Genomic DNA, 19369 nt, shown 5'->3' with positions numbered 1-19369 from the left:
AATACCTATAACTATTTTGACTGAAAACATAAGTAAACAAAAGGAGATATTCATTATGCTTTTCCTCTAGAGTAGAATCTGGAGTGAAAATGAAAAGATGTTATACTATGTTGTCCTAGGGAATGTGTTGTTGTTGTTGTTGTTTGTTGTTGTTGTTGTTGTTTTTATTGTTTGCTTTTTTTAAAAAAAGAAAAGCAAGAGCTTTTTTTTGTTTATTTGGGGGCCACATCTGTCGATACTCACAGCTTCCTTCTGGCTATCTGTGCTCATGGCTCAATCCTGCTGGGCTCAGGGAACCCTACGGTTTGCCGAGGATGGAACATTCCTGGCCTTCCAAATGCAAGGGAAGTGCCCTACCTGCTGCACCATTGTTCCAACCCCTTAAGATAGGTTTTACTGAATGAAATTCACTTAGAAAGATGTGAAGCGAGAGAAAGCACACAAATGTTCAAGAGAGAATGCAGGTTTCTCCAAAGTGGAAAACACAGAAAAGCAAAGATACATAGAGACATAGCAAGTGAGGTACATGTTCAAGGGAGATCAGGAGGGAAGAGCAAGCCTCAGCGAACTTTTCTTTAAAACCCACCCTTGATGTGCAGATCTACTCCGATATCGGTGCTGAGTGAAGATCTCGCGATGCCTGGGATCCAGCCGCACCGCAGGACTCAATCCTGTACTTCAACCCTTTGAGCTGCATTCCCCACCCCTTCCATAGTACATTTAAGAAACAATAAAAGAATCATAAAAGAACAATTAATAAAAATTGCAGGGGCTGGAGTGATAGTATTGTAGGTAGGGTGTTTGCCTTGCACGCAGCCCACCGGGGTTTGAATCCCAGCATCCCATATGGTCCCCTGAGCACCACCAGGAATAATTCCTGAGTGCCAGAGCCAGGAGTAACCCCTGTGCATCCCCGGGCGTGACCCAAAAAGAAAAAAAAAAGCAAAAAAAAAAAAGAAACATTGCAATAAAAATTGCAATAAACATGTACAGATTTACCCTCTCTATATTAAAAAAGATTATTGACTATGATTTTCTACAGATAATTTTCTTTTGTGAAATTTGCTAAGGAGACTTTTTTGACACTATACATTTGCCCTGCTCTGAATAAAGATATTACCATGCAATATGCGCCTTTCCCAAGAGAACATGTCTCTGGGGCCTCTCTGAGATCATTCCCTAAAATGCGTGATTGTCTACACCCCACCACCCAGGGACGAATAGTTGTCTTTGATGCAGTAGGGGAGATGCTTTCTGTTTGTTATCTTACAAAAAGTAAATTTTTAGGTGGATACTGAATGACCAATTTTTCTGAAAAGGGGGTCATCTGCTTAGTATGTTTTGTAACCTCTGATCTAAATTATATGATTCTCTCTAATAGCAGTATAAACTCATATTTATTAACCATTTAAACTAAGATGTATTTGGGCACAGAGAGTAGGATAGGAGATATGGTGCTTACTTCTCTAGCATGTGGCTGACCTGGGTTCAATTCTCAGCAACTCGTGTAGTCCTCCAAGCCTGTCAGGAGTAATCTCTAAGTCCTGAGCCAAGAGTAATCTCTGAGCAGTGCTGGTTGTAGCCCAACTACAAAAAAAAAAAAAAAAAAAACCAACAAAAATCATAAAACCCAAAATAAAATGACTTCTTTCTGTCCACTACATTTTAAACATTAGTTTCCAAAATACAGCATAATTGTTATTCTCAATTTGTAGATGAAATTATGGAGCATAGTAGAACTAGTTTGCTAATTCACATAATTTTAACCAGTAGATGAATATGACAGCACAGCGAGTAGGGCATTTACCTTGCATGCGCCGACCCAGGTTCAATTCCTCTGTCCCTCTAGAAGAGCCTGACAAGCTACTGAGAGTATCCTGCCCACAAAGCAGAGCCTGGCAAGCTACCCATGGGGAATTCAATATGCCAAAAAACAGTAATAACAAGTCTCACTATGGAGACATTACTGGTGCTCGCTCAAGCAAATTGATGAACAATAGGATGACAGTGCTATAATGCAGATGAATATTTGAACAGTGGTAAATATGTTTTAGAGACCACAAGTACAGGATATATAATATTATAATTATATCACTGTCACTGTCATCATCACCGTCATCCCGTTGCTCATCGTTTTGCTCGAGCAGGCACCAGTAATGTCTCCATTGTGAGACTTGTTGTTACTGTTTTTGGCATATCAAATACGCCACAGGTAGCTTGCCAGGCTCTGCCATGTGGGCTATATACTCTCGGTAGCTTGCTGGCTCTCTGAGAGGAGCGGAGGAATTGAACCTGGCTCAGCTGTGTGCAAGGCAAATGCCCTACCTGCTGTTATAATATCAAATATCAGTCAAGCGGCATGAATGCTGGCCAACTTCGACCATGAGTATGGAAATGTCAAAATGCACCTGAATATAGAGCCCTGTATAGATCTGTTAGCCCTCTCTCTTCTATTTCTTCCTTCAAATCCATTATTTCCTTGGTGAGTTTTAATCTTCTTGATCTGTCCAGAGGTGATAGGGCGGTGTTGAAGTCTCCAACTACTATCGTGTTGCCCACAATGTCCTTCTTAAGGTCTGTTAGCAGCTGTTGTAGGTATTTAGCTGGTCCCTCATTGGGTGCATACACGTTTAGGAGGGTAATTTCTTCCTGCTGTACATATCTCTTGATTAATAAAAAGTGTCCTTCACTATCCCTTCTAATCTTTTTCAACCTGAAGTCTATGTTGTCTGATACTAGTAAAGCCACCCCAGCTTTTTTGAGGGAGTTGTTTGCTTGCAGAATTTTTTCCATCCTTTGACTTTGAGTCTGTGTTTGTTCTGGCTATTCAGATGTGTTTCTTGCAGGCAGCAGAATGTTGGATTGAGTCTCTGAATCCATTTTGCCAGTCTGTGTCTCTGAATTGGTGAATTAAGACCATTGACATTGAGAGAGATTATTGTCATAGAGTTTTGTGCCATCTTTCTGTAAATATTTGTTGTGCTTGTAGGGGTTTTTCTTGTCTTATAGTAGCCCCTTTAGACCTTCTTTTAGGTTTTGTTTAGAGTCTATGAAGTTCCTGAGTTGTTGTTTATCCCCAAAATAGTGTATAATTCCTTCGAGTTTGAATGAGAGTTTGGCCGGATAAAGTATTCTTGGTGAAGCATTCATCTCATTGAGTTTTTTCACCATATCCCACCACTGCTTTCGAGCTTGAAGGGTTTCCTCCGATAGGTCTGCTGTGAACCTAAGGGGTGCTCCATTGTATGTGATTTCCTTCTTAGACCTTGCGGCTTGCAGTAATGTGTCTCTATCTGTTACATCCATCATCCTAACTATGATATGTCTTGGAGTTTTTCTGTTAGGGTCTCTTTTAGCTGGTACCCTTCTGGCTCCTTGAATGTGGATGTCTGCATTGTCCAGCTCTGGGAACTTTTCAGCAATGATTTTTTTGACTGTGGCTTTTTCATTGGGGTTGGCTCCCTGTGGTTCTGGTAGTCCAATGATTCTAATGTTGTTCCTCTTGAATTCATCCCCTAGGACTCTAATTTTCCCTAGAGCTATTTTGAGGTCTCTCCCCATTGATTATTGTTGCCTATAGGCTTCCTGGAGCTGATCTTGGAGCTCACTGATTCTGTCCTCTGCTGCAGTCATTCTATTGTTGAGGGCACCCACTGAGATTTTTAATTCATCTACGGAATCCTTGATTTGTGACATTTCCTTCTGTAGGTTTTTTCTTTCTGTTCTCATTTCTTCCCATAATTTCTCAGTGTCTGTTGTATCGTTTCTGTGAGGCCTGCCTTTAATGTAACAAATACCTTGTCAAACTTTCGATTGAGTTGATTGAACATCTTGAGGATTTCAGCTCTGAATTCTGTATCGGAGAGCTCCAGTTTGTAGGTAAGGTCTAGTGATGCATCAAGACTCTTTTCTTCGTCCTCCCCTTGTGGCGGGGATTTGCGCTGTTTCTTCATATTGCTGTGGTAGTATGGCAAAGGGGCCTTAAAGTTCACTTCTGGTTGTGGAAAAGGATTCTAAATGGGCTTGGTCAGTGGTGATCAATTTCTTCTGTACTCTCTCTAGAAGATGTCCCTCTCTGATGTTCCTCTATTACTTATGTGAAAGTTCAAGCAATACTATTTGAGAGTGAGGTCCGTTAGGTTTGGCTTGAATAGCTGCTTCTACTCATTGGTAGTTTTTGAAATTTGGAATTAGCTTGGAACGTATTTAGAAAGTATTTTAAGGCCCTCGAAGATGATAATAAGGGATATAGGTGATGAATATTGAGAAGTACCAAATAATTGCTTGGTATTTGAAAAAAATAATAACTGCGGCCACGTTAGCAAGAAATACTAAATGATCTTCTTTAAAGTAAACAAACTTACCTGAAAGTGGTTAACATGCTTCACATGATAGTATTGAAAAGAAGGAGAATAATAATAGGGTCTCTTTGAGTTAACTTGAGACCCACATACTTTTAATGTAGAAGGGATATAAACTTAAAATTCCAAGCATAAATTTCATAGTGATTTCAAGAAAAAAATGCTTATAAGAAGAGGTAAAAGGAACCTGATTATTACACAACAGGCAGGTATCACAGGATATAAGCAGAAAATAATAGAGCAATGAAACAAATACAAGCTTTATAACTACTAGAATACATATGGGCTGGAGCGATAGCACAGCGGTTGGGCATTCGCCTTTCACGAGACCGACCCGAGTTCAATTCCTCCGCCCCTCTCGGAGAGCCCGGCAAGCTCCCGAGAGTATCACGCCCGCATGGCAGTGCCTGGCAAGCTACCTGTGCGTATTGGATAAGCCAAAAACAGTAACAATAAGTCTCTCAATGAGAGACGTTACTGGTGCCCGCTCGAACAAATCGATGAGCACGGGATGACAGTGACAGTGACAGAATACATATATTAAAATAACAAAAATGTTTCTTCATATCAATAATTTTATTTAATGCCAAACACCAAACTCACCAATCAAAAACTTAGAGAGGTCAGGTAAAAGAGAAAGCAAGTCCATCTTCCTGATTCTTACAGAAGAAAGAACTGAATTTTGTTGATAAACACACACTCAAAGTAAAAGGTTGGAAAATAAATCATTCTGGCAAATGTTAGAAAAACATGAATATTCAAACCATATATATCAGATATATCAGACAAATAGATCAGATATTCAAACAGATATTCAAACAGATATCAGACAAAATACTTTAAACCAAAAATAATGTATAGGTTTATTTAATATTTAAATGAGGGTTATTTAAATTACAAAATTACTTAAATAGTTGGGGCTCCCAACACCTCTCTGGAGCCTGCTTAGTTCTGGGCAGCCGCTGGTCTCTGGAACCTGCCTCACAGGCGTTGAGTGACCGAAGTATGGTTGATTATCGAAAGAGAGCGAAAACCAAGCTCCCAGAAGCTAGCCTGATAGCCTAGTTCTCTGTCTTGGAGAACCTGGAAAGCTACCGAGAGTTAACTGCCCACATGGGGGAGAGCCTGGCAAGCTCCCTGTGTCGTATTCATATGCCAAATACAGTAACAATGATGGGTCTCATTCCCTGACCCTGAAGAGCCTCTAATGCGGCACCATTGGGAAGGACGAGTAAAGAGAGGCTGCTAAAATCTCAGGGCTACGATGAATGGAGATGTTACTGGACCTGCTCTAGCAAATCGATGATAGTGATACAGTGATACAGTGATACTTAAATAGTACTTAACCCTTATAACATATGTGCATCAAAAGAAGTGACAGAGAAACATATAGAGCATTTAAAAGTATGGAAGAGAAACATTGACATCAACACAATAGCAGTAGGAGACTGTAGACTGTAATATTTGTCCTTTGTTATTGGATAGATCAATCAAAAAGAGAATCAATGAGGAAATAATATCCTTAAATAGTAGTTGGAAGAACTAGTCTTAATAGGCATTTGCAGGACTCTCCAAACCCCTGCTCAACTCGGACATATTCTTCTCCACTCTGCATGGAACTTTTTCCAGAAAGACAACACACTTTGGCATATCGAATACGTCATGGGGTGCTTGACAGTTTTTTCCCTGTGGATGGGATACTCTCGGTAGCTTGCCAGGCTCTTTGAGAAGTATATATATATGTATGTATATATACATATATGTATATATTTCGCTTTGTGATGATGTGTTGGGCATCCAGGAATATGTTCACTTATGCTTGAGTGTGTGGAACATGCCCTAGAGCTTGGCAGTGGTAGGGTAGTGGAGGTAGGCTGCTGGGAATTGGATCCCTTGGGGTGGGGAGGGCTCTCATCAGACCCCTCTGGTTTCTTTTATTATTATTTTTTTTATTAGAAAATCACTGTGATGTACAGTTACAAATTTATGAACTTTTGTGTTTGCATTTCACTCATACAGTGATCATTTACCTATCCCTCCACCAGTGCCCATTCACCTCCACCAATGATCCCAGTATCCCTCTCACCACCCCTCCCCACCCCCCACCACCCCACCCTGCCTCTGTGGCGTGGCATTCCCTTTTGTTCTCTCTCCTTTTGGGTGTTGTAGTTTGCAATAGAGGTATTGAGTGGCCTCATGTTCAGTCTATAGTTTACTTTTAGCTCTCATCTTCCAACTCTAATGGGTCCTCCCGACGTCCTCTACTTGGTGTTCCCTTCTCTATCTCAGCTGCCTTTTCCCCCAGCATGTGAGGTCAGTTTCCAAGCTGTGAGGCACACCTCCTGATCCTTTTCTCTACAACTCTTGAGTGTTAGTCTCCCACTCTGTTATTTTATATTCCACAGATGAGTGCAATCTTTCTATGTCTGTCTCTCTCTTTCTGACTCATTTCACTTAATATGATACTTTCCATGTTGATCTACTTATATGCAAATTTCATGACTTCATCTTTTCTAACAGCTGCATAGTATTGCATTGTGTAGATGTATCAAAGTTTCTTTAACCAGTCATCTGTTTTGGGACACTCTGGTTTTTTTTCCAGATTTTGACTATTGTAAACAGTACTGCAGTGAACATACAAATGCAGATGTCATTTCTACTATACCTTTTTGCCTTTCCAGGATATATTCCCAGGAGTAGTATTGCAGGGTCAAATGGGAGCTCAATTTCTTTCTTTTTTTTTTAATTTAATTTTTTTAAATTAAATCACCATGTGGAAAGTTACAGTTTCCAGGCTTATCTCGGTTATACACTGCTCAAACACCTGTCCCTTCACCAGTGCCCATATTCCACCACCAAAATCCCCGGTATACCTTCCACATCCCCACCCCCGCTTGCGTAGCAGATAAATTTCACTTCATTTTCTCTTTACCTTGATTACATTCCATATTTCAACACAATATTAACTATTTTGTTAGAGTTTCCCCTCAAAAAAAAAAAACAGCCCTGCTGACAAAGAAGCATTTGATAGTTTTCCATTGCTGAAAATGAAGAGATATGAAGTTTAGAATTTCTCCATTTTAGTACTTTAGTAGTTAAATCCAGTGAGATATTTGTTAGAAATTGCATCATTTCCCTTTTTGGGGCAGCATGGGGCTCTGGCTTAGCTCACAGTCTAAAGACATTGGTGGAAGCAATTGCTGGTACCAAAAGTAGTCTAGCTGTCCTCTGGATCGTGGTCAGCAGCAGCAGAGCAGCCGCACAAATAAATATGTGGCCACTTGAGTCGCATCTCCGAGCAGGAGCTCAATTTCTAATTTTTTGAGAATAGTCCATATTGTTTTCCAAAAGGGCTGAACCGGTCGGCATTCCCACCAGCAATGAAGGAGAGTCCCTTTCTCCCCACATCCATGCCAGCACCGGTTGCTTTTATTCTTTCGGATGTTGCCAGTCTCTGTGGTGTGAGATGATATCTCATTGTTGTTTTAATCTGCATCTCCCTGATGATTAGTGACGTAGACCATTTTCTCATGTGTCTTTTAGCTATTTGGATTTTATTCTTTGAGAAAATTTCTGTTCATTTTCATCCCCCTATTTTTTGATGGGGTTGGGAGTTTTCTTCATGTAGAGTTCAACCAGTGCCTTGTATATGCTTGATATCAACCCCTTATCAAATGGGTATTGGGTGAATATCCTTTCCCATTCACCAGTCTTCCTCTGGGGCACCCCTGGTTGGGAATTCGGTGGCATGGTTAAGGGCATCTCATTTTATGCTCCCTTCCGGGAGGAGCAGCTGTGAGTTCTGGAGGGTTGCCGATGAGGAGATTATCTGGTGCTGGCAGGAGGTGGCTTATGGGTGTGACCCCTCGGTTGCAGGAGATTGGGGGAAGCAGGCAGAGGATCTCTGCTCCCAGATCCCAATGAGTCCAGAGTCCAAGATAACCTCTTACAGCAGAGTTTTATAGAAATCATGAAGAGTGGTGTATACATAGGTGGGGTGGAACATCGTCATAGCAAGAAGGAGAGGCAAAGCCACTTCTTCAGGGGAAGTTCTTGTAGATTTAATCTCATTTGAGGGTTCAGAACTCCAGATTACTAGGAGATCTGCTCAAGAACGGAATTCCATCTAGGATATATTGCTTTCTCCTTTCCTCAGCTAGTAATCCAGTTGACCAATCATAGTGAATTTACTTCTTATAATATTTCTAACTATTTTGTGTGAACACAGTAAGAGATATATTAAGCTTAAATGTTGACTCTTCCTAGGGACATCTCACTGCATAGTCCAGACTACAGTCCTCAGGCCAGATTAGTCTTTCCTAACCCAGCAGGGTCCTTCTTCAGTTACTACTTTTTGGGTCATGACAGAGTTTGTTTTCATGACCATTCTCTTAACTTATCATACTTATGGTGGTTAGCTTGTTCCCTTTTGACGCCAGGGGAGTTTGCAGCTTGTCCTGGGTTCATCAGTCCCTCATTGGGACCCTGCTTTTGGCGTATGGGCAACTGAGGCTTAAGTCAAGAAAATATGGATGCGCAGGAGTAAATATTATTTTGGAGTCTATTAACTCCCGTGTTGCAAAGCATAGATTAAACTGTCTTCTTGTGTCTATACAAAAAGGACATTGCTAAACCATGCAAGTGACATAAAGGAAAGAGAAAAGCAATATAGGATTATTAGTGCTTGATGAAGCTGGGTATGCTTCAGGAGCACTGTTGTGGGAGTAACTCGATAAACCTAAGCTCCCTGCAGGAGGAACAAGGACAACCCAATGTTATCCAACAACTGATAAACCAAAAAATAAAAATACTGAAGTTCAAAACATTTAAAAACCCATAAGTATTATTTTATAAAGGAATTGAAATAAGTCCCTCAATAATCATATTGACATCCTAGGTATAGGCTGTGTGGCGAATTCCTTGTTGCAGCTTGCCTCTATTTCCTTCTTTGCAAAATGTACATATAATAACTGGTGATTTACAAAGTTTTAAGCACCACAATTGAATTTGACACTATAACAGATAATGTATGTAATATATTATAACAAATAGTAGTCCACTTTTGATAAAGTTTAAAAAAGATTATTTGGTATATATTAGTTGTTTTCCTAATAACTCCCTCTGTCAAAGACCATAAGCCTTACCTTTATTAACACCAACTATGGTCAGTTTAGTAACAGGCCAGATTGCTATAAATATCATTTTATTTTTCTTAACTGTTTAAAGAAAAATATAAGCAGGGTTCTATTTTTGTTGATTTACATATAGACTTGCTTATGCCTAAAAATTCAAATATGTTTTACTTAAGTTTGGTCTTTGCAGGGTTATGTAATGGAAAACACTTTGACTTCTTAGGTTATATTGCAATTAACCAATTACTCCAATGTAAAATTGCTATAAGTATATTACCAGATTTAATAAGTCATTGCCAGATTTAGTCAATATTAGATCTCAGTGAGTTCCTCTACTTAATTTATTTATTCCACAATATTATTTGAATGAATTAGACCAGTTTCTAAAATGTAACATTGCTTCAAAATTATCAAGAAAGCTTAGCTTTTTTATTTTATCTTAGATTTACTGGAGATGCATTTAAAACATTAATTTCAACATTTAAATTTCTGCTTCAAGCTTTCACATACCTCATGATTCTCTCAACTGCCTATATTACAAAGTCTCTTAAACTTTTGTCATTTTCAACAAGCCTTTTATCATAACCTGCCAAAGTATATGAATTTCCCTCATGCCCTTGTCTATTTTGTTAATATTCCATTGTTCATTGTTCACAGTTTTCCAACCTGGAATGTCATTTATTCTTCATGATATGTTGGTGAGAATCTTGGGCAGTGATATTTCTTTTTTCAATTTTCTTTGGGTAGTGTGTTGGGTCACATCTAGCTGTTCTGAGGGCATAATTCTGGTCTGCACTCAGGGGTTACTCTATATGATACTTGGGAACCACGCAGTGCTAAAAATCAAACTTGAGCTTCCAGCATGCAGAGTATATGTGCTCAACCCCTGAAACGGTCCATTGGCCTCTATAAGCATTTCTTATCAAATCCATCATTTTCATTTTCATTTTGTTCTTCTCAATAGAATCTGCTATCTGGATAGTTAAAAAGGTTTCAGACTGTTCTTGCTATTTCAATATGTGCCCCCTCCTTTAATCTTTATATTCAACATAGTTTTCAGGAAAAAAAATCTTTTAAATAGAGTTTAGGTTTCTCAGTTCTCTGTTCAGATGCCTCCTGAACTTTACTGGGGTGGTCAAATATGTTACAAAAAGCTTTAAAATTTCACCTGACTTGACTCCTTGTCTCCCCTAGTGGCCTACTGCTCCCTTTCATCTGCCTAACCACTTAGCAGTTTTCTAAACTCAATGAGCTTGTCCTTAACTTGGAACATTTGAATTTGTATCGACTTCCTTTTTGTAACTTCTCAAACACATCATTATGGTTCACTCATTTATCTTATTCAAGGTATTTATTTATAAAGCTCCTTATTTTTTTAAATCTCATTTAATTATTACATCTTTATACAGAACTTTTCTAATTATTATCTTTAAAATAAATTCCCCAGGATCTGGAGAGAGTACACAGGGAAGGTTATTACTTGCAAAATACTCGCCTGGGTTCATATCTTTGTACCCTTTATGGCCTTCCGAGTCTGCCACGAGTGATCCCTGAGCACAGAGCAAGGAGTAAGTCTGAACATAGCCAGTGGAGATCCACAACTAAAATTTGAAAAAAAAAATTAAAAACTGAACTCCCCTTTCTACAATTTTGCTAAAGTTTTTAGAAATTAGTGCTATCATTTGACATTTTAAATGTTTTACTTATTTTGTCTCTCGTCTGTTTCATCTCAGCAAACATTCTATGCCACCCTTTGACTTCTAGGCCTTCAATGTATTAGTAAAATGAGTGAAAAGATAAAGTAAGGATGTCTTCCAATATGGTTTATTAAAATTATGTGATTTCAAAATACAGAAGAGAGAGACCAATGCTTTCAAACCTGCCACAATTGTATCACTCTCAATGAAATTCATCATTTATGCTGTTGTAAGACTTTAAAACATATTTTTCCATGTTATCTAAGAGTTTCATATCAGAAATTCTATCACTCCTTATAATAATAACACTTAGTGATAATTTACCATTTTCCCTGTCCTCATTACGCTTGATTTTTAACTTCTGGAATAATATGGTGAGAGCAAGTACAAAAGCTTTTATTTGGGGTTTTTTTTTATTAGTTTTTTAAATTTAACTATAGGAGAGAAATTTCACAAGCATAAAATCAGTAATTTACATACATGTTGACTTATGAGTCTAAGAAAGAAAGGGAAAGTTAATCTCTTTAATTTAAACAAACTGTAATTGGAAAACAAAGGGTTTGCTTCCAAGGTTTTATTCTTTGCAATGTGAAGAATTCCTGGAGAACTTAGTGTGGGTGAGGTGAGTAACAGGTGAGGGGGTAATAGGGTAAATGCCGACAGCTTTGCAAGTCCTGGGACATTTCCTGGGATTTCAGATTTTACTTTTCTTGGAATGTAAATACACACCTCCAGGGTAGAGTAAATCCCAGGCCTTACTATCTGTATTTTCACCTTTTAACTTCCAATCCTTACTTGTCATCTAAACCCACAAATTTTTTATTTACAGAATCAACCATCTGAAAACGTAAAAATAATTTCTCTAGTCTCGGCATTCAGTAACCTTTCTATCTATGCTGTTTTCTTCTGAGTAGTTTGATCCTCTATTTTTCCCAAGAAGTTTTTGATTTTCCAAATAACACACTGACATTCACATACATACTCCGACCTATAGCACCAAATTAGATAAATAATAAGTAAAGCAAAGTCACTTTTTCATGCCATGCACTTCCCATCCTGTTTCTGATATTCCCCTAGATTTATGTGCTAATATTTTCATATATAACTTGGTCTTATACAGATATATACTAAGATTCAGACACATGAACTAATAAATATGATTAATTTTATAGTAAAAATAATCTCCTATAAATATTTCCTTGAGTTTTCATCACTTAAGAATATACATGTAGCAAAATATCTGGAGAAAAGAATATTACCTCATATCATTAATTATATATCATGATTTTTATGTACTAAGCAGTTAGATATCATGTAGCTGTTCTTCCCTAATTATAATTCTATTTCTTGGGGCTCGAGAGCTAGTAGAGAGTGTAGAGTGATTTGCATTGCAGGTGCCAATCCAGATTGGGTTCCTGACATCCTATATGGACCCCAGTGAATAACTAGGAATGATTCCTGAGCACAGAGCTAGGAATAATAAGTCCTGAGCACTTCCAGGTATCACCAAAACAATAATTATAATTTTATTTCTAATCTTTATCTGTCCTATTTTGAGAAATAAGATTATCCTTTAAAATCTAGCACAAAGGTCTCTTTTGTAATCTTTTCTCATCATAGACCATGATAGCTTCTGGCTCATCTGTGTAGTAAAGGGCGTGAAGCTGGAAAACTAATAAAGAAATAATCACAGAGTATTTTCTTATTTATTATCCTCCAAGTCTAAATCTAAACCATTTGCTCTTCTCTATTACTTCTTTGTACCTGGTACTTTTCTTCTATTTGTCGTGTATAGTACAATTGATAATTTCTGGTAGTATGAAGTCAATGTAGGTTTTGCCTCATGGAACATTGTTCATTTGGTGAAATACAAAGTCATGTGAATCCTAATAAATAAAAGTATAATTATAGGTAATATGCTTGTCCACGGATTACAGAAGTTTTAGCTGGGAAATTCCTGATAACGTTGATACTTATATGTCACAGTGGAGGAGTATGAGAGGGATGGATTGGAATTTTAGAACTTATCCCTTATTTGGTAAAAGAGTTATTTATACTAATTAAATAACTAAGTGAAAACATTTGATCCTAAGACAGACAGAATTCAGATACTATTTGGAATCTCTTAGTCATCTGAAATTCAAAATCCCAGCCTCATGGAAACCACAGTTGCAGAATGAATAATGAAAAGATTTATCTAAGGAATGATCTTATTTTTAAGAGAGACTGAGAATGTGGAGATGAGACACATGATGCAGTGCTCAGAGCTTACCCCAAGGATCTCTCCTGGGTGTGCTTGAGTGATCATATGTGGTGCCAGGGATCAAACTCCAGTCAACTGCGTGCAAGGCAAGCACCTTAAATCCCATACTATTTCTCTGGTCCCTCCGAGGAATGTTCTTAATGAAAAGCGAATTAAAATCCTCTCCTTACTACAAAACCCTATCAAGTTTTGTTCAAGAACAAGTGGAAATAACTTTATGGAGGACTATCAATCAAGACTGAATTAATCAAGGATAAGAAAAGTGAAACTATTTGCTCTTTTCTATACCCCATAGTACCTTGCATTTTTCTTCTATCTGTCAAGTATAGTGTAAATGACAATTTCTGGTAATATGATTATAGTATACTGGAAGTTGAAATATATCATTGGCAACACTGTGTTTAGTGACTAATATGATATAATGTTGTTTAGCTTAAGTAGCTAAGAAAATCACCTTTTATTATTGAATACCAATTTAAATGGCCTGAAAAATTACTAAGATTCACTCTTACAAAATTTAGCAGTAAAAAAAATTTAAAAAATTTTTAACTTTTACATGATATTATTATCTTTTTATTTATTGTTCTCCAAGTTTAAATCTTAAAATGAACTAAAGTTGCCTCATTAATGTAGCTGCAGGTATTGACATATGCCACTAGAGAGCAGCATCATTCTATTATACTAGGACAAAGATTTTTCCTCAAAGTAATTATACTAGATCTGATCTTGTGTTTCATCTCAGTGCTTGTAGAGTCTAATTTTGATAAGAATTCTCAGTTAGGGACTGGAGAGATAGTACAGTGTGTTGGCCACTTGCCTTTCATGTAGCTGACAGCTTAACCCCCGACACCCCCTTATGGTTTCCCAAGTCCAGCTGCAAGTAATCCCTGAGCAGAGAACCAGAAATAAGCCCTGAGCAGAGAGCCGGGAAAACCCCATTCTCAATCCAACAAAATTACTCACTTTACTCATAATACCCCCTCAGGTAATACCTGACCGCTCAGCCTGCTTTCTGCAACAATTTCAATCTAGCTCCCTTCTTCACAATTTTCTCTATCTCCCAAACTGCTCAACTATAGTGCATTTTCCACCTTTTCTTTCTATTATTTGGAGTTATCCCAATTTTTTAATACTTCTTTAATACTATTGCAAAACTCCACTGTATGAATCCCTTATATTACCTACAATAGTCCTTCCTGAATAAACTCTACATGACCTCTTTACAAGTTTCATAAATATTTTTTTTCTTGATACCAAAATCTGGGGACTGATCAAGCCACATAAAGTCTTAAAGGGTCTATTGTTCTACTTCTTTAGAAATGTGCTATATAAATAACAAAATAATCAAGGGATATAATTTTATCGCCCCAAAGATAATATTTATAATTAAAGTCACTGTCTTTCTAGTGATATAAATCAATGTTGTTTAAATTACTCCTAGACATTTAAACAAGCTTATAAATAACAAAAATTTGAAATGGCTTGTGTTTATTCATATGCCTTCACTTATTTGTTTACGTATTTGTTTTTTTTAAAAAACTGTTGATGATTGTGTTTTAGTCATACAATGTTCTATCCCTCCAACTATGTAATTTCCCAGCACCTGTGCCTTAGTTTCCCTCCCACCCTTCCAAGCCCCACCCTCTGCCCATGCCTGGTCTTTGACAGGCACATCTCTTCTGTTCTCTCTTTCTCTTTCTCATTTTAGGCATTATGGTTTGCAAGACAGATGCTGAAAGGTTCTCATGTATATTGCTTTTCCTACTTTCAACACTCAGTTTCTGTCCTGAGTGTTCATTTCCAACTAATGCTGTCATAACGGACCCTCCTCTATCTTAACTGCCCTCCACCCCCACACCCTTGTGTGCTTCCCAGCCATTGACCAGTCCTCCTGATCCGTTTTCCCTGGCCTTAGATATTAGTTCCACATTGTTTTTTCTTTTTTATCCCACAAATAAATGTAGTCATTCTATATCTGTCCTTCTCCTTTTGACTTGCTTCACTCAGCATGATACTCCCCAGATCCATCCGTTTATAGGCAAATTTCATTTATCCTAATAAATTCATATTATGCAATTGTGCACATATACCATTGTTTCTTTATCTATTCATCTGTTCTTGGTCACTAAGCTTGTTTCCAGATTCTGGCTATTGTGATTAGTGTTGCAGTGACGTAAAAGTGCAGGTGGTGTTTCTGCTATGTTTTTGGACCCTCGGGTTATACTCCCAGAATTGGTATTGCTGAGTCAAATGGGAGGTCAATTTCTAGCTTTTTGAGGAATGTCTATTTTGTTTTCCATAAAAGTTGGAAAAGTTGGCATTCCAAGCAGCAATAAATGAGGGTCCCTTTCTCCCTGAATCTGCACCAACACGGGTTGTTGTTCATTTGGAGGTATGCCAATCACCAATCCCTGTGTGAGAGATGATATCTCACTGTTACTTTAACTTTCAACTCCCTGATTAACAATGTGAAGCATTTTTTTCATGTACCTTCTGTCCATTCGAATTTCTTCTTTGAGGAAGCTCCTGTTCAGTCTCTTCTCCCCATTTTTTGATGAGGTTGGATTTTTTTTTCTTGTAAAGATCTACCAGCACCTTGTATATCTTTAATATTAACTCTTTCCAGATGGGTATTGGGTAAATAGTTTTTCCAATTCCACGGACTGTCTTTGTATCATGGTCAACTGTTTCCTGAGGTACAGAAGCTTCTTAGTTTAATTTAGTCCCATTGTTAATCGTTGCTTCCTCTTGCTTGGTCAGCAGTATTTCATCTTTGAAGATGACTTGAGTTTCAACATCATGGAGGGTTTTGCCTATATTTTCTTCTATGTACCTTCTGCATTCAGGTCTGATGTTGAGGTCTTCAATCCATTTTTGTTCTGACCTTTCTGCATGGTAATAGGTAGTGAGAATTCATTTTTTTACAAGCAGCTGTCCAGTTTTCTCAGCACCACTTGTTAAAGAAGTTTTCGTTGATCCACTTGATATTTCTTGCTCCCTTATCAATGATTAGGTGATCATATATTCGAAGGTCTGTACCAAAATATTCTACTCTATTCCACTGGTCTGTGGGTCTGTCTTTATTCCAATACCATGTGGTTTTAATTACTACTGCTTTGTAGTACAGTTTGAATTAGGAAACGATGTTTCTCATCTTCTTTTCCCCAAGGATTGCTTTAGCTATTCATGGGAGTTTATTGTTCCATATAAACTTCAGGCATGTTTGATCAATTTTTTTGAAAAATGTTTTAGGTATTCTTTTGGAGACCACATTGACTTTGTACAATTTGTGAATGGGATTGTTATTATAATATCATTATCTTTTATTTCATTATATTCATATAGGAAAGCCATGGGCTTTTGAATACTGGTTTTGTAACCTTCCATTCTACTATACAAATCTACTGTTTCTAAGACCTTTTTGGTAGAAACTTTAGGGTTCTCTAAGTATAATATCATATCATCTACAAATAGTGAGAGCTTGACTTCTTCCTTTCTTATCTGGATGCCCTTAATATCTTTTCCTTTCTTAACTGCTATGGCAAGTACTTCTAATACTACATTGAATAGAGGTGGCGAGGGTGGGCAATCTTATCTTTTCCCTGATCTTCGAGGGATGACTTTTTACTTCAGATTTGCTGTGGACTTGTGGTAGATGGCATTAACTATATTGAGCAACATTCCTTTGATTCCCATTTTGTATATCTTTGATATTAACAATGAATCGGTGCTGTATTTTGTCAAAAGCTTGTTCTGCATCTATTAATATGATCATATGGTTTTTATCTTTTCTTTTGTTGATATGATGTGCTATGTTGACTGACTTACAAATGTTTAACTAAAACTAGACATAGAATTGATACTCAAACCCATGTTCTCCCTTTACATGTATCTCTCTTATTTGTCTGTATATCCCTGCCTGCTTGTTTCCAATCTGGAGAAGCCTGTGTTCTCTCTGAAAGATGTACTTCTCCACTTTCTCCCCTTACGTCTTTATATAATAATTTTCAATACAAACTACCTTCCTTCACACAAAACAAAACTAACAAAAAACCCATTGGACACAGTATTTCCAGGAGGGTAATTTTGGACTTTAAGAACAGGGATATAATCTTTGGAAAGGTACTTGAGGCCAAAGGGAGAGTTTCCAAAAGTGTATATTTTATTTTATTTTTTTTAAAATTTATTTATTTTTAATTAGAGAATCACCGTGAGGGTACAGTTACAGATTTATACACTTTTGTGCTTATACTTCCCTCATACAAAGTTCGGGAACCCATCCCTTCACCAGTGCCCATTCTCCACCACCCGTAAACCCAGCGTCCCTCCCACCCTCCCCAATCCCATCTCCCCCCCACCCCACCCTGCCACTGTGGCAAGGCATTCCCTTCTGTTCTCTCTCTCTAATTAGCTGTTGTGGTTTGCAATAAAGGTGTTGAGTGGCCGCTGTGCTCAGTCTCTAGCCCTCATTCAGCCCGCAACTCCCTTCCCCCACATGGCCTTCGACTACAATGTAGTTGGTGATCGCTTCTCTGAGTTGACCTTTCCCCGGAACGTGAGGCCAGCCTCGAAGCCATGGAGTCAACCTCCTGGTACTTATTTCTACAGTTCTTGGGTGTTATTCTCCCACTCTGCTATTCTATATACCATAGATGAGTGCAATCTTTCTATGTCTGTCTCTCTCTTTCTGACTCATTTCACTCAGCATGAAACTTTTCATGCCCATCCACTTAACTACAAAATTCTTGACCTCCTTTTTTCTAACAGCTGCATAGTATTCCATTGTATAGATGTACCAAAGTTTCCTCAACCAGTCATCCGTTCTGGGGCATTCGGGTTTTTTCCAGATTCTGGCTATTGTAAACAGTGCTGCGATGAACATCCATGTGCAGATGTTGTTTCGATTGTACTTTTTTGCCTCTCTGGGATATATTCCCAGCAGTGGTATTGCTGGGTCAAATGGGAATTCAATATCTAATTTTTTGAGAGTCGTCCAAATTGTTTTCCAGAAGGGCTGAACCAGTCGGCATTCCCACCAGCAGTGAAGAAGGGTCCCTTTCTCCCCACATCCTCTCCAACAGCGGTACTCACATCATCTCCATTGTTTTCTTCCGGTGTGCTCTCTACTCAATTCCCATACAAATAAATTTTTTTATTCTGGTGTTCTACCTTACAGTTCAAATGATGAGTTAAAAATTATGTAAACCATCTAGATTCAGGTTTTCTACTCCAAATTTGTTTAACACTACCTAGGAAAATGTTTACTTATTCCTTGACCATCTGTAGACAAAGGGAAAGAATTACTTTACATAATTTACTGTTCCATATCCATTTCTATATAATTCAGAACATCATTCTGGAAAGATTTACTAAAATATTTAATACCCTAGACCATAATAAACTTAGTGCATATAGTTTCATATAAATCTTCCTGATACCCTAGTATTACAGAGACAGGAATTTTTGATGCTCTCTTAGAATAGAAGTCACAGAGAAGTCACAAAGAAGTAACACAGAAGAAAGACTTTTATTGAAGGGACTTTTATCAGGCAAAAGAAAGGCAGCAAAAGGGAAGAACAAATGTTTCTCAGAAAGTAGTCACAAAGACTCTAATGATGTCTATTTTTTTTTATTACATGAAAATCAATAAGAAGGTTTAGTCATGAGTTTTCCCAAAATGAGAAGGTGTTTTCTTTTCTTTTTTTCCTTTTTGCATTTTGAGACACCCTTGGCGATGCACAGGGGTTACTCCTGCCTCATGCACTCATGGTACTGCTGGGTGCGGGAAGACCATGTGAGATGCTGGGAATTGAACTGGAGTAGACCACGTGCAAGGCAAACACCCTACCCACTATGATATTCTCCAGCCCCCGAGGTGTTTTCTAAGAATAGGACTTTACCACTTTTGATTCTATA

Source organism: Sorex araneus, chromosome 5 (genome assembly GCF_027595985.1).
Source record: "Sorex araneus isolate mSorAra2 chromosome 5, mSorAra2.pri, whole genome shotgun sequence".
NCBI lineage: Eukaryota > Metazoa > Chordata > Mammalia > Eulipotyphla > Soricidae > Sorex > Sorex araneus.
The sequence above is the reverse complement of the archived record's forward strand: the minus strand, read 5'-3'. Positions refer to the sequence as shown.